Here is a 23,091-nt window from a genome sequence, read left to right on the forward strand (position 1 = left end):
TGTTAAATGCCGCTGTCAGAGATTGACAGGGCATTTAACTAGTTAACAGCCGCGGGTGGATTGCAATTCCACCCGCAGCTGTTGCGGGCACATGTCAGCTGACATGTCCCCCGTTCAGTGGGGGCTCACAGCCGGAGCCCGCGGTGAACCTGGGGTTACGACGTGCTGCGTACTATTACTTACCACGTTGGAAAGGGGTTAAAAGCTATGAGGGCCATATAACAGAGCGATACAACACAGATCTATAATATGACAGAATATATAAGGTCTGACTTATAAAGAATATGCTGATATTCGAGTATATGAATGCTAAATAATTCAGTAGTAAATTTTGTAGTTGTGTTTTTGTAATTGACTGTCCTGAAACAATGTTATATTACTTTCTAGTCTTGTTCTGGTGTCAAGACCCATGAAAGTATCTCTGAAGAAAAACATTTAGTTGTAAAGTGCGGCCCAATAGCCCGATAATAAGGTATGTTATTCCTATATCATATTGTAGAAATATAGAATTGAATTAAATATTATGTACAAGCTATTGTTTTATTATATCCGTCATCAAAGAGGTTGACCTTTTTTCAACCTCTATCCAAATATCTTGTTAGAGAAAATTAATGTGATGGAGACGGGCGCATCCCCTGTTTTTATGTTAAAGAGCGGCTCCTGCGCTGAAGATGCTACTATGTATTAGATAATAAGACATATGCATATAAAAGGGCACCATATCAAGTATTATGTTTTAGTTTCACGTTACAACCATAAATTTAAATGTATTTTATTGGGATTTTATTTTAAAGTAGCAAGTATTTGTAAAGTGTAAAGGAAATGATACATGGTATTCTAAATATTATCTTAAAAATATAAATCTGAAAATTGTGACGTGCATTTGTATTCAACTACTGCTGAAAGACATTTGGGATATGTCTCTACGAGCTTTGCACATCTAAATGCTGAAATTTTTGCCCACTATTCTTTGCTAACTTTCTCTAGGTCAGTGATATTGGATGGAGGCGCCAGTGAACAGCAATTTTTTAGACTTGCCACAGATTTGGGACAGTGACTGAGCCATTCAAACACATGAATATGGTTTGTTCTAAACCATCCATTGTAGCTCTAGCAGTATGTATAGGGTTGTTCTGCTGGAAGGTGAACTTACGCCCCAGCATCAAGTCTTTTTCAGCCTCCAACAGGTTTTCCTCCAGGATTGTCCTGTATTTAGCTACATCCATCTTCCCCTCAACTCTGACCAGCTTCCATGTCCCTGCTGAAGAAAAGCATCTCCACAACATGATACTGTTACCACCATGTTTGATGATGGGGATGTTTTTTTCAGGGTGATATGCAGTGTTATTTTTTCACCAAACATAGGGTTTTGCATTTAGCCCAAAAAGTTCTACTTTGGTCTCATCCGAGGAGAGCATATTCTTCCCTATACTAGCTGTGTCCCCTACATGGCATGTAGAAGAAGGTGTTCTGGTCAGGTTAGACCAAAGTAGAACTTTTTGGGCTAAATGCAAAAAGCTATGTGTGGCTTAAAACTAACACTGCACAACACCCTGAAAACACCATCCTCACTGTCAAACATGGTGGTGGTTGCACCATGCTGTGGGGATGCTTTTCTTCAAGAGGGGCAGGGAAGCTGGTCAGAGTTCATGGAAAGATGGATTGAGCTAAATAAAGGGCATTCCTGGAGGAAAACCTGTTAAAGGTGGCAAAACTTGAGACCTTACAGGTTCACCTTCAAGCAGGACAATGACCCTAAACATACTGCCAGAACTACTATGGATTGGTTAACCCTAGAACGCATACCTGGGGCCTCGCAGGCCCGCCCTGTTAATTGTTTTCTATTTTCTGCAAGATTACTTTAGTTAGAATTTTGAAACTCTAGGTATTCCTCAGGTATATAGTTGTTTGTCATTTCTAGTTGGTCATTTATTTATTATTTGCACACGGGCCTAAAAGGCCCCAGGTATGTGAAAATGTAGATTTTTATGGTCATGCGTTCTAGGGTTAAGATCAAAACCTATTTATGGTTTGAATGGCCCAGTCAAAGTCTAGACCTAAATCCCATTGAGAATCTGTCCTTCATACAGTATACTGGGCCCTGCATTGCCTTCCATATAGTATAATGGCCCCACGTAGTCCTCTATTCAGTGTAATAGGCCCCCATAGTCCTCCATACAGAGTAATGGCTCCTACATTAAAAAAATAAATAAATAAAAATACTCCCCCTCCCCGATTCCCTGCTGCTCCTGTCTCGGTAGCGAGCATTCTGAAGCGCTTCACTGCTCGGCACAGCAGGTGCTAAATAATATCATAGCACCCGCTGCACTGACACAAAGGGGGAATGATGGTGAAGGGAGTATCAACTGACGTCGGCTCCCTTTTTCATCATTTCTTTAAACTGTATCAGCATTTGACTCGCCCCCTGTACGATGCTGGGGGTAGTAGTGGCAACCCGATCCCGTGGCTCAGGGTGGTCAGACCAAGTTGTGGCAGTCTATCAATCAGTGCTTTAAATGTCCGACTACGCCACCCGTGGATTGCGGTCAGGGATAACCGCCGCTGCAAGGCAGACCGCTGGGGCAGATGTGGGTGTGCAGCACAGAGTAGTACAACTCCCCACGGGAGGAGTGTAGCCCCAAGGCAGTGTAATAATAATAATAATAGTTTATTTTTATAGCGCCAACATATTCCGCAGCACTTTACAAATTTTAGGGGGGACTTATACAGACAATACAGAATAAGCATATCTCAAATCGAACGGAGTGAGGGCCCTGCTCGCGAGCTTACAGTCTATGAGGAAGTGGGGGAGACACAAAAGGTAAAAAGTACATATATTGTATAATGCAGCCTTGATATACTGAATAGGATAAATAATAATACATGGACTGGTCGCCAGCCAGTATGTGTGCAGTCCTGACAGAGGCTTTTATGTGCATGGTTGGTTTGAACCCGAAGTTGAAGAAGATTTTAATATGGGGGAAAGCTGGGATGGACAGAGTGTGTTTAGGTGATACGCCAGTCTAAAGAAATGTGTTTTTAGGGTTCGCTTGAAACTGTGGGTATTGGGAATTAATCGAACTGTCCTGGGTAGTGCATTCCAGAGAATTGGCGCAGCACGCGAGAAATCTTGGAGACGGGAATGGGAAGTTCGGATTATGGAGGATTTTAGTTTCAAGTCATTTGCAGAACGGAGGGCACGTGTAGGGTGGTAGACTGAGACAAGGGAGGAGATGTAGGGGGGTACTGAAGCATGGAGCGCTTTGTGGGTAAGCGTGATAAGTTTAAAACGAACTCTATATTGGATGGGCAACCAATGCAATGACTGGCACAGGGAAGAGGCATCTGAGTAGCGGTTGGCGAGGAATATGATCCTGGCTGCTGCGTTCAGGACGGATTGGAGAGGGGAGAGTTTAGTAAGAGGGAGACCGATTAGTAGAGCATTGCAATAGTCAAGACGAGAATGAATAAGAGCGACAGTAAGAGTTTTTGCCGAGTCAAAGGTGAGAAAAGTCCTGATTCTTGAGATGTTTTTGAGGTGTAGATGACATGAACGAGCGAGTGATTTGATGTGAGGAGTGAAAGAAAGATCTGAATCAAAAATGACCCCAAGACAGCGGGCTTGTAGCTGGGGAGTAATGGTTGAGCCACAAACGGAGATGGCAATATCGGGCACAGGTAGATTAATGGAGGGAGGAAAGACGAGTAGTTCAGTTTTTGACAGATTCAGTTTTAGGTAGAGGGAGGACATAATGTTAGACACAGCAGAAAGACAATCACTGGTCTTTTGTAGTAATGCAGGGGTGATGTCCAGAGCAGAGGTGTATAATTGGGTGTCATCAGCATAGAGATGGTACTGAAAACCGAATCTACTGATTGTTTGTCCAATAGGAGCGGTGTATAAGGAGAAAAGAAGGGGGCCTAGGACTGATCCTTGAGGAACCCCGACAGTAAGAGGAAGTAGGGAGGAGGAGGAGCCGGCAAAAGACACAGAGAAGGAGCGGTCAGAGAGATAAGAGGAGAACCAGGAGAGAACCGTGTCCTTGAGGCCAATAGTGCGGAGCATAGTGAGGAGGAGCTGATGATCCACAGTGTCGAATGCTGCAGAGAGATCCAGGAGAATCAGCAGGCAGTAGTGACCATTAGATTTAGCTGTTAGTAGATCATTAGAGACTTTACTGAGGGCAGTTTCAGTAGAATGTAAAGAGCGGAAACCAGATTGTAAAGGGTCAAGAAGAGAGTTGTCTGAGAGATAGCGGATTAGACGGGAGTGGACCAGGCGTTCCAGGAGTTTAGAGATAAAGGGAAGATTGGAAACAGGTCTGTAGTTGGCCGTGCAGTTCTGGTCGAGGGATGGTTTTTTAAGTAATGGTTGTATGCTGGCGTGTTTAAAAGAAGAGGGAAAGATACCAGATGAGAGGGAAAGGTTGAAAATTTTAGTTAGGTGAGAGGTGACAGCTGGAGCAAGGGACTGAAGGAGATGTGAGGGAATAGGGTCGCTGGTGCAGGTGGTAGGGCGAGAAGATGCAAGGAGCCTGATCACTTCATCTTCCGTGACTGGTTCGAAGTCAGAAAATGAGCAAGATACAATGTGGCGGGGGGGAGCATGCATAACATTTGTTGATTGGGAGAAAATTTCCTGTCGGATATGGTCAATATTTTCTTTGAAATAGTTAGCCAGATCGTCAGCGCTGAGGTCGGTGGTCGGGGCCTGTGCTGTTTGATTGAGGAGAGAATGAAACGTGTCAAAGAGTCGTTTAGGATTATTGGAAAGTGAGATGATGAGGTTGTTAAAGTAGGTTTGTTTGGAGAGGTGAAGGGCAGAGTTATATGTTTTCAGCATAAATTTATAGTGGAGGAAATCTTTGGGCAGATTTGATTTTCTCCACAGCCGTTCAGCGCACCTGGAGTACTTCTGGAGAAGACGTGTTTGAGGCGTGTGCCAGGGTTGTCGCAGTCTATGCCGAATTGTTCTTTGTGTAGGAGGTGCGGCTTCATCCAGGGCGCATAGCATTATTTTGTTATAATGCTTCAATGCAGAGTCGGGACATGAGAGGGAGGAGATTGGGGCCAATGATGATTGCAACCTTTTTATAAATTTCTGGGTGTTAATGGCGCATAAATTTCTATAAGTGTGGACGGTGGGAGTGTCTTGAGTAGAGTCACAGTTCTTGACAGAGAATGAAAGAAGATTATGGTCAGAGAGTGGAAGGGGAGAGTTAGTAAAGTCATGTACTGAGCAAAGCCGGGAGAAGATCAGGTCCAATGTGTTCCCGTCCTCATGTGTAGGAGAATTAGCAAGCTGTGAAAGGCCGAAGGAGGAGGTTAATGATAAAAGATGCGTGGCAGATGGGGAAAGAGGATCGCCAATTGGGATGTTAAAGTCTCCCATGATTATCGTGGGGATGTCGCAGGATAGAAAATTTGTAAGCCAGGCAGCAAAGTGATCCAGGAATTAACGGGGGGGACCTGGGGGGCGATAGACAACCGCCACTCGCAGGGAGAAGGGCCGGTAGAGTCTGACTGTGTGGGCCTCAAAGGACGGGAAGATAAGGGAGGGTACAGGGGGGATAACCTGAAAAGTACATTTTGTTGAAAGAAGCAGACCAACACCTCCACCTGATCTGTTGTCAGGTCGCGGGGTATGAGAGAAATGTAGGCCACCATAGGAGAGAGCTGCAGCGGCGGTGGTGTCCGACTGCTGGATCCAGGTTTCAGTGAGAGCCAGAAGGTTGAGGGAATTAGAGAGGAAAAAGTCATGGATGTAAGAGAGTTTATTACAAGCTGAGCGTGCATTCCAAAGGGCACAGTTGAATGAGACAGAAGATATGCAGGGAATATTAATAAGATTAGCAGGGTTTCTGAATGCAACAGGGAAAGAGTTAGTGTTATTATTACTGGAGGGTCCTGGGTTGGGAGAAATATCACCTGCGACTAATAGAAGGAAGATACAGAGAGTGAGCAGATGATTGAGTGATTTGTGAGAGCGTTTCCTGCGTTGTATGGTGGGAATGAATGGATCTGCGTGGTATAACATTGTGAAGAGAGCATGACAACTGTACATAGGAGAAGAGAGGAGTGAGGGATTAATATGGATTAAGTGTGCCGCATATGTGGGAGAACGGTGAATGTGGATGATTGTAGCAACCAGAAAATAAATGGCACAGATACAAATGGTGAATACTGTTTGCCAAAAAGATGACCTGTAAGCAAGTTTGTTGGTTTGTCTTGCATGTCTTACCTGTCTCCTGCCCTGTCCAACTGCCATTTTCTAACTGCCAGGGCACTTTCCTAAATTATGGCACTTCGATAAAGTATGCATAAATGCTATATGCATAAATGCCCCTGCATAAATGCTGCCCCTTAACTAAGTCTCAATATATAGGGACGTATCTGCTTAGATCTGCACAGATTTAACTCATTAACAATCAATCACTAGCTTAAAAGACAACAGGAGACCATAAAGTGCAGGGAAAAAAAAAAAAAACAGACTAGTAAACTCGGCATGGATCATAAACTCTTAAAGTAAGTGTGATGACCTTTAAGTATCATGGAATAAAAAAGCTAGAGGAGTGAAAAAATATATACCAGAAATTGATAGGCTGCAGAGCATTGCATGGAGATATAATGCAGTTTTCAGGACAGATCACACAAGCAGTGAAAAATATATACCAGAAATTGATAGGCTGCAGAGCATTGCATGGAGATATAATGCAGTTTTCAGGACAGATCACACAAGCAGTGAAAAATATATACCTGTAAGAAGAGAAGAAAGATGAATATTAGCAATGCCATTTTCTAACTGCCAGGGCACTTTGCTAAATTATGGCACTTCGATAAAGTATGCATAAATGCTATATGCATAAATGCCCCCGCATAAATGCTGCCCCTTAACTAAGTCTCAATATATAGGGACGTATCTGCTTAGATCTGCACAGATTTAACTCATTAACAATCAATCACTAGCTTAAAAGACAACAGGAGACCATAAAGTGCAGGGAAAAAAAAAAAAAACAGACTAGTAAACTCGGCATGGATCATAAACTCTTAAAGTAAGTGTGATGACCTTTAAGTATCATGGAATAAAAAAGCTAGAGGAGTGAAAAAATATATACCAGAAATTGATAGGCTGCAGAGCATTGCATGGAGATATAATGCAGTTTTCAGGACAGATCACACAAGCAGTGAAAAATATATACCAGAAATTGATAGGCTGCAGAGCATTGCATGGAGATATAATGCAGTTTTCAGGACAGATCACACAAGCAGTGAAAAATATATACCTGTAAGAAGAGAAGAAAGATGAATATTAGCAATGCCATTTTCTAACTGCCAGGGCACTTTGCTAAATTATGGCACTTCGATAAAGTATGCATAAATGCTATATGCATAAATGCCCCCGCATAAATGCTGCCCCTTAACTAAGTCTCAATATATAGGGACGTATCTGCTTAGATCTGCACAGATTTAACTCATTAACAATCAATCACTAGCTTAAAAGACAACAGGAGACCATAAAGTGCAGGGAAAAAAAAAAAAAACAGACTAGTAAACTCGGCATGGATCATAAACTCTTAAAGTAAGTGTGATGACCTTTAAGTATCATGGAATAAAAAAGCTAGAGGAGTGAAAAAATATATACCAGAAATTGATAGGCTGCAGAGCATTGCATGGAGATATAATGCAGTTTTCAGGACAGATCACACAAGCAGTGAAAAATATATACCAGAAATTGATAGGCTGCAGAGCATTGCATGGAGATATAATGCAGTTTTCAGGACAGATCACACAAGCAGTGAAAAATATATACCTGTAAGAAGAGAAGAAAGATGAATATTAGCAATGCCATTTTCTAACTGCCAGGGCACTTTGCTAAATTATGGCACTTCGATAAAGTATGCATAAATGCTATATGCATAAATGCCCCCGCATAAATGCTGCCCCTTAACTAAGTCTCAATATATAGGGACGTATCTGCTTAGATCTGCACAGATTTAACTCATTAACAATCAATCACTAGCTTAAAAGACAACAGGAGACCATAAAGTGCAGGGAAAAAAAAAAAAAACAGACTAGTAAACTCGGCATGGATCATAAACTCTTAAAGTAAGTGTGATGACCTTTAAGTATCATGGAATAAAAAAGCTAGAGGAGTGAAAAAATATATACCAGAAATTGATAGGCTGCAGAGCATTGCATGGAGATATAATGCAGTTTTCAGGACAGATCACACAAGCAGTGAAAAATATATACCAGAAATTGATAGGCTGCAGAGCATTGCATGGAGATATAATGCAGTTTTCAGGACAGATCACACAAGCAGTGAAAAATATATACCTGTAAGAAGAGAAGAAAGATGAATATTAGCAATGCCATTTTCTAACTGCCAGGGCACTTTGCTAAATTATGGCACTTCGATAAAGTATGCATAAATGCTATATGCATAAATGCCCCCGCATAAATGCTGCCCCTTAACTAAGTCTCAATATATAGGGACGTATCTGCTTAGATCTGCACAGATTTAACTCATTAACAATCAATCACTAGCTTAAAAGACAACAGGAGACCATAAAGTGCAGGGAAAAAAAAAAAAAACAGACTAGTAAACTCGGCATGGATCATAAACTCTTAAAGTAAGTGTGATGACCTTTAAGTATCATGGAATAAAAAAGCTAGAGGAGTGAAAAAATATATACCAGAAATTGATAGGCTGCAGAGCATTGCATGGAGATATAATGCAGTTTTCAGGACAGATCACACAAGCAGTGAAAAATATATACCAGAAATTGATAGGCTGCAGAGCATTGCATGGAGATATAATGCAGTTTTCAGGACAGATCACACAAGCAGTGAAAAATATATACCTGTAAGAAGAGAAGAAAGATGAATATTAGCAATGCCATTTTCTAACTGCCAGGGCACTTTGCTAAATTATGGCACTTCGATAAAGTATGCATAAATGCTATATGCATAAATGCCCCCGCATAAATGCTGCCCCTTAACTAAGTCTCAATATATAGGGACGTATCTGCTTAGATCTGCACAGATTTAACTCATTAACAATCAATCACTAGCTTAAAAGACAACAGGAGACCATAAAGTGCAGGGAAAAAAAAAAAAAACAGACTAGTAAACTCGGCATGGATCATAAACTCTTAAAGTAAGTGTGATGACCTTTAAGTATCATGGAATAAAAAAGCTAGAGGAGTGAAAAAATATATACCAGAAATTGATAGGCTGCAGAGCATTGCATGGAGATATAATGCAGTTTTCAGGACAGATCACACAAGCAGTGAAAAATATATACCAGAAATTGATAGGCTGCAGAGCATTGCATGGAGATATAATGCAGTTTTCAGGACAGATCACACAAGCAGTGAAAAATATATACCAGAAATTGATAGGCTGCAGAGCATTGCATGGAGATATAATGCAGTTTTCAGGACAGATCACACAAGCAGTGAAAAATATATACCAGAAATTGATAGGCTGCAGAGCATTGCATGGAGATATAATGCAGTTTTCAGGACAGATCACACAAGCAGTGAAAAATATATACCAGAAATTGATAGGCTGCAGAGCATTGCATGGAGATATAATGCAGTTTTCAGGACAGATCACACAAGCAGTGAAAAATATATACCTGTAAGAAGAGAAGAAAGATGAATATTAGCAATGCCATTTTCTAACTGCCAGGGCACTTTGCTAAATTATGGCACTTCGATAAAGTATGCATAAATGCTATATGCATAAATGCCCCCGCATAAATGCTGCCCCTTAACTAAGTCTCAATATATAGGGACGTATCTGCTTAGATCTGCACAGATTTAACTCATTAACAATCAATCACTAGCTTAAAAGACAACAGGAGACCATAAAGTGCAGGGAAAAAAAAAAAAAACAGACTAGTAAACTCGGCATGGATCATAAACTCTTAAAGTAAGTGTGATGACCTTTAAGTATCATGGAATAAAAAAGCTAGAGGAGTGAAAAAATATATACCAGAAATTGATAGGCTGCAGAGCATTGCATGGAGATATAATGCAGTTTTCAGGACAGATCACACAAGCAGTGAAAAATATATACCAGAAATTGATAGGCTGCAGAGCATTGCATGGAGATATAATGCAGTTTTCAGGACAGATCACACAAGCAGTGAAAAATATATACCTGTAAGAAGAGAAGAAAGATGAATATTAGCAATGCCATTTTCTAACTGCCAGGGCACTTTGCTAAATTATGGCACTTCGATAAAGTATGCATAAATGCTATATGCATAAATGCCCCCGCATAAATGCTGCCCCTTAACTAAGTCTCAATATATAGGGACGTATCTGCTTAGATCTGCACAGATTTAACTCATTAACAATCAATCACTAGCTTAAAAGACAACAGGAGACCATAAAGTGCAGGGAAAAAAAAAAAAAACAGACTAGTAAACTCGGCATGGATCATAAACTCTTAAAGTAAGTGTGATGACCTTTAAGTATCATGGAATAAAAAAGCTAGAGGAGTGAAAAAATATATACCAGAAATTGATAGGCTGCAGAGCATTGCATGGAGATATAATGCAGTTTTCAGGACAGATCACACAAGCAGTGAAAAATATATACCAGAAATTGATAGGCTGCAGAGCATTGCATGGAGATATAATGCAGTTTTCAGGACAGATCACACAAGCAGTGAAAAATATATACCTGTAAGAAGAGAAGAAAGATGAATATTAGCAATGCCATTTTCTAACTGCCAGGGCACTTTGCTAAATTATGGCACTTCGATAAAGTATGCATAAATGCTATATGCATAAATGCCCCCGCATAAATGCTGCCCCTTAACTAAGTCTCAATATATAGGGACGTATCTGCTTAGATCTGCACAGATTTAACTCATTAACAATCAATCACTAGCTTAAAAGACAACAGGAGACCATAAAGTGCAGGGAAAAAAAAAAAAAACAGACTAGTAAACTCGGCATGGATCATAAACTCTTAAAGTAAGTGTGATGACCTTTAAGTATCATGGAATAAAAAAGCTAGAGGAGTGAAAAAATATATACCAGAAATTGATAGGCTGCAGAGCATTGCATGGAGATATAATGCAGTTTTCAGGACAGATCACACAAGCAGTGAAAAATATATACCAGAAATTGATAGGCTGCAGAGCATTGCATGGAGATATAATGCAGTTTTCAGGACAGATCACACAAGCAGTGAAAAATATATACCTGTAAGAAGAGAAGAAAGATGAATATTAGCAATGCCATTTTCTAACTGCCAGGGCACTTTGCTAAATTATGGCACTTCGATAAAGTATGCATAAATGCTATATGCATAAATGCCCCCGCATAAATGCTGCCCCTTAACTAAGTCTCAATATATAGGGACGTATCTGCTTAGATCTGCACAGATTTAACTCATTAACAATCAATCACTAGCTTAAAAGACAACAGGAGACCATAAAGTGCAGGGAAAAAAAAAAAAAACAGACTAGTAAACTCGGCATGGATCATAAACTCTTAAAGTAAGTGTGATGACCTTTAAGTATCATGGAATAAAAAAGCTAGAGGAGTGAAAAAATATATACCAGAAATTGATAGGCTGCAGAGCATTGCATGGAGATATAATGCAGTTTTCAGGACAGATCACACAAGCAGTGAAAAATATATACCAGAAATTGATAGGCTGCAGAGCATTGCATGGAGATATAATGCAGTTTTCAGGACAGATCACACAAGCAGTGAAAAATATATACCAGAAATTGATAGGCTGCAGAGCATTGCATGGAGATATAATGCAGTTTTCAGGACAGATCACACAAGCAGTGAAAAATATATACCAGAAATTGATAGGCTGCAGAGCATTGCATGGAGATATAATGCAGTTTTCAGGACAGATCACACAAGCAGTGAAAAATATATACCAGAAATTGATAGGCTGCAGAGCATTGCATGGAGATATAATGCAGTTTTCAGGACAGATCACACAAGCAGTGAAAAATATATACCTGTAAGAAGAGAAGAAAGATGAATATTAGCAATGCCATTTTCTAACTGCCAGGGCACTTTGCTAAATTATGGCACTTCGATAAAGTATGCATAAATGCCCCCGCATAAATGCTGCCCCTTAACTAAGTCTCAATATATAGGGACGTATCTGCTTAGATCTGCACAGATTTAACTCATTAACAATCAATCACTAGCTTAAAAGACAACAGGAGACCATAAAGTGCAGGGAAAAAAAAAAAAAAAACAGACTAGTAAACTCGGCATGGATCATAAACTCTTAAAGTAAGTGTGATGACCTTTAAGTATCATGGAATAAAAAAGCTAGAGGAGTGAAAAAATATATACCAGAAATTGATAGGCTGCAGAGCATTGCATGGAGATATAATGCAGTTTTCAGGACAGATCACACAAGCAGTGAAAAATATATACCAGAAATTGATAGGCTGCAGAGCATTGCATGGAGATATAATGCAGTTTTCAGGACAGATCACACAAGCAGTGAAAAATATATACCAGAAATTGATAGGCTGCAGAGCATTGCATGGAGATATAATGCAGTTTTCAGGACAGATCACACAAGCAGTGAAAAATATATACCAGAAATTGATAGGCTGCAGAGCATTGCATGGAGATATAATGCAGTTTTCAGGACAGATCACACAAGCAGTGAAAAATATATACCAGAAATTGATAGGCTGCAGAGCATTGCATGGAGATATAATGCAGTTTTCAGGACAGATCACACAAGCAGTGAAAAATATATACCTGTAAGAAGAGAAGAAAGATGAATATTAGCAATGCCATTTTCTAACTGCCAGGGCACTTTGCTAAATTATGGCACTTTGATAAAGTATGCATAAATGCTATATGCATAAATGCCCCCGCATTGTGTAGGTGGATGTTGGGGGTGCTAGTTCCGGCCGCGATAGTCAGGATGCAGAGTCCGCTTAAACAGTTCAGGGTCTTTATTGTAACAGATGGCGATGACCCAACAACAGTACCGGCTATAAGGGGGCTTGGATGTCTGAGAACACTCGGGAAGCCCCTCTGGTCAGGGTGAGTGTGTAGGCCTACCGTGCTCTCTATGCTCTTTCTGACTATTCCCCTCTTCGTGGTATAATAGCCCACGTCCCTGAGCGTGCCTTGTATCCTCGCCCGTATGACTTGCAACTTGGGCTCCTTTTACCTCTGGCCTCTCTTGGCTTTGCTAGTCCCTTCCGTTGTGGCGGAGCCTCCGTGCTTCTTAGGCCAAGGGACATGAAATCCCTCGCGGATTGGTTCTTTGCTGCTGGACTTAGAGTCTTTACAGCCTCGGACGCCAATGTCCGGTTAGGTGGTTCCTCTCGGCCAGGACAGGCTCTTGGCGCCGTACGTCCCTGGTTCGTGGCTTCTCCACTGCCTCACTACCTCCTCAGCTACAGCTGAACTGTCCCTCCTTCTCTGGGACTAGTCTCACTCCTGAGCTAGGTCGTCCAGTTCTCTCTAACCCTGCCCCCAGTTCCAGCTTTTATAGGGGCAGCCAGCTCCCCCTACTGGCCTGGGACAGGAGGTGCTGTATGCTAATTGTCCCTAACCAGGGAACCTCCCTCCTGCTCTCAGACACAGCCTTTATTATTTGTGGCATCCTGGGCTGGGGTGACACACATCCAGGATCAAAGGCCAAATATACTAATCCTATGGGCCAGATTTTAACATGTGAACTTAGATCTAAGTATATTCATGGTGTGAATGGCCCAATCAAAGTCCAGACCTAAATCCCATTGTGAATCTGTGGCAAGACTTGAAAATTGCTGTTCACAGACGCCTCCATCTAATCTCACTGAGCTAGAGCGAGCTTGCAAAGAAGAATGGGCAAAAATTTCAGCCTCTAGATGTGCAAAGCTGATAGAGACAGACCCCAAAAGACTTGCAACAGTAATTTCAAAGAAAGGTGGTCCTACAAAGTATAGACACAGGGGGACTGAATACAAATGCATGTCACAATTTTCAGATTTATATTTTTTAAATATTTAGAAAACCGTGTATCATTTCCTTTATACTTCACAGATACTTGCTACTTTGTTTTGGTATATCACATAAAATCCCAATAAAATACATTTAAGTTTGTGGGTTTAACGTGAAAAAAAATGTGGAACGTTTCATGGTGTATGAATACTTTTTCAAGGCACTGTAAGTGGTTATTCCCATATGTAGTCACCTTTCTTTTTTTTGTCTCTGGTATTTGCAGACATTTTTGCTGCAAATTCATTAGAATGGCACACGTGGTTCATGAATTTTGCTCACAATAAAAAATGCTCTACATTATTGTCCTTAACCTGCTTTGCATTCTTTTAGTGCAAAAAGTCATATGTTCCGCTAAAAGGGTGTGGGGCTGAGGAAATGGTCAAGTGCATCTGAAGTGAATGGAAGTTAGAGAAACAGTGCAATATAGTGAGCAATGCTGTTTCTGTAACTTGGGACTACTGAAATATTGCAGCTCCCTTTGTTACTCTGTTTTCATAACTCCCATTCACTTCTATGGGAGTTTTGGAAACTGCATAGCTCAGCTACATTCCGCTGTCTAGGCAGCCGTACCTTGGTGGTCTGTGCTTGGAAACAATATTCCCACCTTAATGGCTGAGATGGAAATAACCATTTAGGCTTGTGCAGCTGTATTGACCAGCAGATCACACTGTATCTCATTTAAAAAGGGGTTGTCCAGAAAGGACAATCAATATAGGCACATAGACAATGAAGGTACTGATAAATATAAAGTGGTGTCCTAGTCCTAATTCAGTCTACAAGAAGTACACCATGCATAAATAAATAAATGGTGTAGGAATGAATATTTGTAAAAACACTTTCTATTTCACAACTGTCTCATGCTGACCATTAAATCTCTCTTTACAGATGTGTAACCCCAGCGATCAGGATCATCATACACAGAATAATGTAGTTATCCATGGAAGCAGCCAACAACATTACTTATGTTAAATAAAATATTTACTCTAATATTACCCGTGTTAAGGCACATTTACACTGAAAGAGTATCATGAACAAGCATTCATAGGAAAGCTCTTTTCGCAATAATCTTACAGTCTAAACAGGATGCCGATAAACTACCAAAATGCTCGTTTGTCAGATGAAATGATCTTTTGTTCTCAGCAGCGCATCATCCTGTGTAAACAGAACTCGCGCTGCCCGGAATAATTGCAGCCTCTGTGCTCTGATCAATTTATTACACATTGTTCAGGGCGGATGGTTAAGCATTTCTCTGTTTGTATAAATAAGGATATTAAACGACCCCCGATCAGTATATATTTACTGATTATTCTACTAATCTGTAATGCTTAATGAAATATGTTTTGCATAGATTCACACGAGGATGTGCTGACGTGATGGCAGATAAGTTGACAGTACTCCAAGAGACCGTGACTTTTTGATTATCTGATAAACATTGATTCTTGCTAATTGAGTGTGTCTATCACTTTGTAAATATGCCGAAGATTTGAATTATTTGAACTGCTTGATATTAATAAACCGTGATTCTGTGATTTGTTTCTTGTCTGTGTGCTGTTTGGTCATACCTACTGAACAGGAGAAGTGACCCTTTGTGGAGTAGATCAGGGTACTCTGACCATTGTCATAAGTAGAATTCCTTGTTTAATAAAGTGGCATGAGCAGGGGCGTACATAGGAATCATGGGGCCCCATAGCAGAAGCTCTAATTGGGCCCCCCCAAAAAAGAAAATGTAAATAATAGTCGGGTCACCAAAGATCAGATCTCACAACTTTCCATCCTTTACATAGTAATTTTCCTCCTGCTGAAGTCCTAGATCTCTCTTTCATTGCCCCATAAAGTGTGATGCCAATAAAAGGGCCCCCCAAACACAGTATGATACCCCCATGGTGAATTCCTTCACATACGCAGTATAATGACCCTACTATACCCCACCTCAACTCCCAGGGCAAAGTGTGCTGACCCCAACACAGTATGATCCCCCAACTGTGAGCCCCTAGAGCTAGAGAGGATGGTACATAATAAGGGAGGGTGTTATACATAATAAAAGCGGAAACTATATAACTAAGGACGGCGCTATACATAATAAGTGAGTACACTATATACTAAGAGACTGTGCTATACATAATACGGCTACATTCCTGCATCTGTGTGCAGTGTCGGTGTGCTGCCCTGTTTTTCCAACGCATTGAGCATGTCCTATTCTAATCCTCAAAATCGGATCAGAACAGGACATTCTCTGACCCTCTTAGATCTCATTCTCAGATCCGTGATTTTCATGGATGTGTGAATGGATCTATAAAACTGTACGAGTCCGTAGACCATCCTATAAAAAAATCTGGCAGCACACGGACATTTCACACAAATGTTAGAATGCAGCCTAAGGGATTTTACAGATAACATTATCACTCCAAGTCACACAGTGCAGATACAGAATAATATTTACATCCAGGCACTTACCGCTGACGTCTCATCTGATCAGAGTCGGTTTCTGCTGCTTCTTCTCCATCCGGTCAGACCTTCATGTCGACATCTCCCAGCCACGACTCGTCTTGTCACGATGATCTCCAACCTAGAAAATAACAAGGTCACATATTGTATGTATACATGTGTCTCTCCCGCACTGCGCCCCTGAATACAAATATGTAACCCCCCATTAATATACTATTAGACACTTAGTAATCAAAATATAAAGTGATAAGCAGCACTGTGCCCCCCATTAACTATAATCTCCACCAGCCGATAATATAAATTATTCAGTCTCTGTGACTCTCCCCAATTAACTGTAAGGCTATGTGCACACGGAAAACATACAAGGCTTCACAGTACAAGCAAAGTGAAACCCCCATAATTGCTCTCTCCCCGCACCCCCATCATTGCTCTCTCCCACCACCTCCATCATTGCTCTGTCCCAGCACCCCCGTCATTGCTCTGTCCCAGCACCCCCGTCATTGCTCTGTCCCAGCACCCCCGTCATTGCTCTATCCCAGCACCCCCGTCATTGCTCTGTTCCAGCACCCCCGTCATTGCTCTGTCCCAGCACCCCAGTCATTGCTCCGCCCCAGCACCCCCGTCATTGCTCTGTCCCAGCACCCCCATCATTGCTCTGTCCCAGCACCCCCACCATTGCTCTCTCTCAGCACCCCATCATTGCTCTGTCCCAGCACCTCCATCATTGCTCTCTCAGCCCCCCATCATTGCTCTGTCCCAGCACCGCCATCATTGCTCTCTCCCAGTACCTCCATCATTGCTCTCTCCCAGTACCTCCATCATTGCTCTCTCCCAGCACCCCCATCATTGCTCTTACCAGCCTCATTATCGCTCTTCCCAGCCCCATCATTGCTCTTACCAGCCTCATCATTCCTCTCACCAGCCCCCTTGCTCTTCCCAGACCCATCAACCCCATTATTGCTCTTCTCAGCCCCATCAGCCCCATTATTGCTCTCCCCAGCCCCATCAGCCCCATTATTGCTCTCCCCGGCCCCATCCACCCCATCATTCCTCTTCCCGGCCCTATCAGCCCCATGATTCCTCTCCCCGGCCCCGTCAGCCCCATCATTGCTCTCCCCAGCCCCATCATTCCTCTCCCCAGCCCCATCAGCCCCATTATTGCTCGCCCCAGCCCCATCATTGCTCTCCCCAGCCCCATTATTGCTCTCCCCAGCCCTACCATCCCATTATTCCTCTCTTCAGCCCCGTTATTGCTTTATTGCTCTTCTGGCCCCATCAGCCCCATCATTCCTCTTCCCGGCCCTATCAGCCCCATCATTCCTCTCCCTGGCCCCCTCAGCCCCATTATTGCTCTCCTCAGCCCCATAATTCCTCTCCCCAGCCCCATTATTCCTCTACCCAGCCCCATCATCCCATCATTCCTCTCCCTACCCCATCAATTCCATTATTCCTCTCCCCAGCCCCATTATTGCTCACCCCAGCCCCAACATCCCATCATTGCTCTCCCCAGCCCCACCATCTCCATCATTGCTCTCCCCAGCCCCCGTCATTCCTCTCCCCAGCCCCATCATTGCTCTCCCCAGCCCCACCATCCCATTATTCCTCTCCCCAGCCCCATCAACCCCATCGTTCCTCTCCCCAGCCCCATTATTGCTCTCCCCAGCCCCATTATTGCTCTTCCCAGCCCCATTATTGCACTTCCCAGCCCCATTATTGCTCTTCCCAGTCCCATTATTGCTCTCCCCAGCCCCATTATTCCTCTCCCCAGCCCCATCAGTCCTCTCCCCAGCCCCATCAGTCCTCTTCCCAGCCCCAACATTCCTCTCCCCAGCCCCATCAGCCCCATTATTGCTCTTCCCAGCCCCATCATTCCTCTCCCCTGCCCCATCAGCCCCATTATTGTTCTTCCCAGCCCCACCACTCCTCTCCCCAACCCCATCAGCCCCATTATTGCTCTTCCCAGCCCCATCATTCCTCTCCCCAGCCCCATCAGCCCCATTATTGCTCCCCCCAGCCCCACCATCCCACCATTGCTCTCCCCTCACCTCCCCTCCCCAGCGTTTCAGCAAAAAAAAAAAAAAAAAAAAACAACTTACCTCAGCTCGCTTCCCTGCAGCATCCTCCTGGTTGCCGGCAGCTTTCTTCCTGACACAGGCGCACGCTGAATGATGACGTCATCAAGCTGCGCGCGCCTGGATCAGGGAGGAAGCAGAGGACGAACCCTCCAGCTCCGCTGCTATTCTCCTCCTGACAGCAGTGGAGTTGCAGGGATCGCTCACTGACCGCAATGTGCAGGGAGCAGCTGCACCTTGCGGGCCCCTTGATGCAGCTGCATGATGGAGACCAGGCGCAGCTGCACCGGCAGCGGTACGTCCACCCCTGGACTGCTATGGGGCCCCCCTGGCTCACGGGCCCCATAGCAGTCGCGTGGTCTGCCGCCATTGGCGGTACGCCACTGGGCATGAGTTGAATTCTCAAGATTGAGGAAATCAGTTCCATGAACACACATGCAATAAAAGTTCAGAGTTTATAATAATTTATATTAATAATTTTTTATTTATATAGCATCAACATTTTCCGCAGCATTTTACAATTAAGCGGGGACATGTACAGACAATAAATTAAATACAAGGTAAGACAGTTTAAACAGTTACATTAGGAGTGAGGTCCCTGCTCACAAGCTTACAATCTAAAAGGAAATTGGGGGGACACAATAGGTGAAAAGTGCTTGTTATTTCAGGTCTAGCAATTATAATAAATAGGGATTTTCATATAAGGCTGCATGATCCGATCATCAGTTTAAGTGCAATACTCAAGTATCGAGTGCAGTTATCGTGTGCATGGAGGATGTGGAGACAGATGACTAGTAGGGAACAGATTCTGAATAATATTTAGAGGGAGGGAATAGGAGAAAGTTAGTTTACTGAGTTGAGGTGGTAGGCTTGTTTAAAGAGATGGGTTTTTAAAGCACGCTTGAAGATGTCGGGGCTAGGGATCAGTCAGGTCATCTGGGGTAGAGCATTCCAGAGAACTGGCGCAGCACGAGAGAAGACTTGGAGACGGAGGTGCATGGTTCGGATTATGGGGGATGTTAGTCTTAGGTCATTTGTAGTACGGAGGGCACGTATAGGGCAATAGACAGAGATGAGAGAGGAGATATAAGCCGGTGCAGAACTGTGGAGAGCTTTGTGGGAGAGAGCCATGAGTTTATATTGGACCCTGTAGCGAATGGATATCCACTGTAATGACTGGCACAAGATGGAGGCATTGGTGAAGAGGCTGGACAGAAATACAACCCTGGCTGCCGCATTCAGGACAGAATGGAGAGGAGAAAGTTTGGTAAGAGGGAAACCAATCAGAAGAGTGTTGCAGTAGTCCAGACGAGAGTGAATAAGAGCCACAGTAAGAGTTTTAGCAGTTTCAAAGATGAGAAAAGGTCGGATTCTGGAGATGTTTTAAGATGCAGGTGACAAGAGCGAATGAGTGATCAGATATAGGTAGTAAAGGAAAGTTTAGTGTCGAATATAACCCCAAGGCAGCGGGCATGCAGCTTGGGAGTTATGGTTGAACCCTCCAAGGTAATTTCAATGTTAGGTAGAGTTAGGTTAGTAGAGGGGAGAAACACAAGAAGTTCAGTTTTGGAGAGATTCAGTTTAAGATCGAGGGAGGACATGATGTTAGAGACAGCAGGCAGACAATCCTTGGTATTTTGTATTAGGGTAGGGGTGATGTCAGAGAAGAAGTATATAATTGGGTGTCGTCAGCATAGAGATGGTACTGGAACCCAAATCTTCTGATTGTGTGTACAATAGGGGCAGTGTATAGAGAGAAAGGAGGGGGCCTAGGACTGAGCCCTGCGGAACCCTGATAGTAAGGGGACGAGGAGAGGAAGAGGAGCCGGCAAAAGATACAGTGAAGGAGCGGTCAGAGAGGTAGGAGGAGAACCAGGAGAGAACAGTGTCTTTGAGGCCTATAGAGCGGAGCATAGTGAGGAGGAACTGGTGATCCACAGTGTCGAATGCTGCAGAGAGATCCAGGAGAATCAGCAGGGAGTAGTGACCATTAGATTTAGCTGTTAGTAGATCATTAGAGACTTTAGTGAGCACAGTGATGGCGGCGGCAGGAACAGCACAATAATGGCTCTGCTCAGCCCAGCTCCAACTACTGTATGTAAAGTGGCCACGGCCGGTACTGCACATCCGCCCCTATTCAAATCAATGTGGAGTACACGACAGCGGCCACTATTCTGTGGATGGAGCTGTGCTATGCAGTTCTGGCAGCTGCTGACAATGAGAACAACTGATCGGCGGGAGTGCAGGGTGTCGCACCCCCACTGATCAGACAATGATGACCTATCATAACGATAGGCCACTCATGTAAACGTAGTGAACAATCTCTTTAATATGATCATGTACTAGTGTGGTGCCCCTGTGGGTTCAGTCGCCACAGAGGTACTGCATCTCACCCAGAGGTGTGGTATCTCACTCTAAGGTAAGGAAGGAGTACTGCCCGGGACCCTAACACCTGCATCCAACACTACACTACTCCAGACCACCAGGAGGGGCAAGATGCGTCGCTTCTCTGCTGAGCCCTGTCCCTGGCTGGAGTGGGGGGAACCAAAGTAGGGGGAACCATGTAGTGGGTGTGGGTGGAGGAAGTAAATCAGGGGAGCACTTGTTAGGAATAGTATAAAGAGGGAAGCCATCTTGGCTGTGGGAGTTCGGTGAGAGGAGCAGGAGCTCTGTAGGAGCTCTGCTCAGGAGGAGGGCCTAGCCAGAGAGGCCCAAGACTGAAGAGAGAGAGGAGCAGGAGAGAGGCTCCAGGAACGTGAAAGGGACCCCAGCGGTACGGGTAGTGCTGGAGGCCACCCGTACGCCCGCATCTGCCAGGAGGTGGAGGGGTCAGGTCGCACAGGGGGAACCGGTCCCTAAACTAGCAGAGTTCTTTAAGCCTCAACTAGGAAACCGGAGGCTGCAGTATTTCAGGTACTGCAGCCGCAAGCCACATCTATCTCACAAAGAAGGTGGCCATAGAGGACCCAGGGGACAGAGAAGACGTCGCCCGGCAAGGTCCGCGGTCACTGGATTGGGACACTAAGTGTGAGGTGCAGGAAGATGGCCAGAAGGAACACACAGAAAGGGGTCCCGTTATGTACTCCGGAGGTACCTGAGGGTTGGCTGAGCCCCTGCCCGGTGAACGCAGCATGACGTGGGGAGTTGTGATCTGCAGTTGTAACAAGGAGAAAAGCGAGAACTCTGAGTAAATCCAGAAGACTGCACCCCACTGTCTCTGTCAATTATTGCTGCTGCGCCATCACCCCCTGCACTACACTGCACCATGAGTGCTACTTCCATAACAGCAACATCTACACTGCCCTGGAGCTAAGCTCTGCCTGTGAAGAGCTGAACCAACTCTGCTGCATTCACACCAGCTCCAAAGGACCTGCTCCGCAGCGGCGGCTCCCTTTAGCCGCATACCACAGGTGGCGTCACAAACTACATAAGAACTTTAATTTCCCTGTAAAGATCCCCTTTTGTTGACCGCCCTGGGTCAACAGACCGGGTCACCGCCACAGTGACATCTCCCCTAGCAATGACCGGCCCGGCTACCGAGTACCCCACGGCCCAGGTGCATATTTGGCATCACGAACAGGATATGAACCCACCCGTTACCACCGGGTATTGTGCGCCTAGAGACTGTGTTCTATACTGAATGTGGCGCCTGCCCCGGAAGAACGTGCGCCATTATGTGAGTTATCAAGGACAAAAAGAAACCTCCCACTGTGGCCCGGGTCCCAGAATGGCGCCAAAAGCGCAATCCGCCCCTGCAACTGTGGCCATATACCTGGATCTGTCCATCAGTCTGGGGAAGCCGCCTCCGGGTGTGGCCGACAGCAAGCAGCCATGGGACCACCCCAGAAAGGGGAGAGGAGAGAAGAAACCTGAGAGACAGCGCAGAGTCTCCAGCAGTCTAAACAGACAGCACCCGGCAGGCAGCACGGACGGAAGTCAGGACCGAGTGTTATGATCTGCAACATGTACTAAGGAAAGATAGGGGAAAGCTGTCCCTACAGTAAGACTAAGCTGAATCTCTACGATGTAGCGGGCTGCCTGTTCCTAGTGAACAGATCCGCCTTAGTCCTCGGCTAGTCTGAACGAAGACCTATAGAATTAAGGGAAGGTTCCCTAAAAGAACTAAGGACTGGGACAAAAATGGGACACCTCCTAAACAGAGAAGTCGTTGCAGAACACAAAAAAAAACCTGACAAAAATGTACTAGAGATCCCAGAGAACCAAGCGAACTTGACAGAGAAAGACACTGAAGCACCAGGCTAGAGAAACAGTCAAACACTGAAGTCCAGCCAGAAGGGCGGAGCTGGAATATAAAGGCAGATGGTCACGTGACCGCAAAACACAAGATAGAAAAAACAAACAGGAGGGTTCTAACAGTACCCCCCCTTTTATGCGGATCCTCCGGATCCTCCAGGCCCAGGCCTATCCGGAAACCTCCTGTGGAAAGCTTTAACAAGCCTAGGAGCAGAGACATCATCTGTCCTTACCCAGGAGTTGTCTTCGGGACCGAAACCCTTCCAGGAGACAAGATACTGTAATCTCCCTCTATGCCATCTAGAATTCAAG

The 23,091-nt window shown here is 44.0% G+C and overlaps 1 long non-coding RNA gene across 1 annotated transcript in view; it reads left to right on the forward strand.

Annotated features, from left to right (window-relative positions):
• LOC141160928 (uncharacterized) overlaps window positions 1-15,390 on the forward strand; it is a 39,460-nt gene extending 24,070 nt beyond the window's left edge. Inside the window, exons 2-3 of the long non-coding RNA XR_012250577.1 lie at window positions 388-472; window positions 14,894-15,390. This is a non-coding gene — a long non-coding RNA (uncharacterized lncRNA). The remainder of the gene's footprint in view (window positions 1-387; window positions 473-14,893) is intronic.
• Window positions 15,391-23,091: the final 7,701 nt, after the last annotated feature.

Source organism: Phyllobates terribilis, unplaced genomic scaffold (assembly GCF_046119375.1).
Source record: "Phyllobates terribilis strain yellow unplaced genomic scaffold, ASM4611937v1 Scaffold_9__5_contigs__length_417890890, whole genome shotgun sequence".
Lineage (NCBI taxonomy): Eukaryota > Metazoa > Chordata > Amphibia > Anura > Dendrobatidae > Phyllobates > Phyllobates terribilis.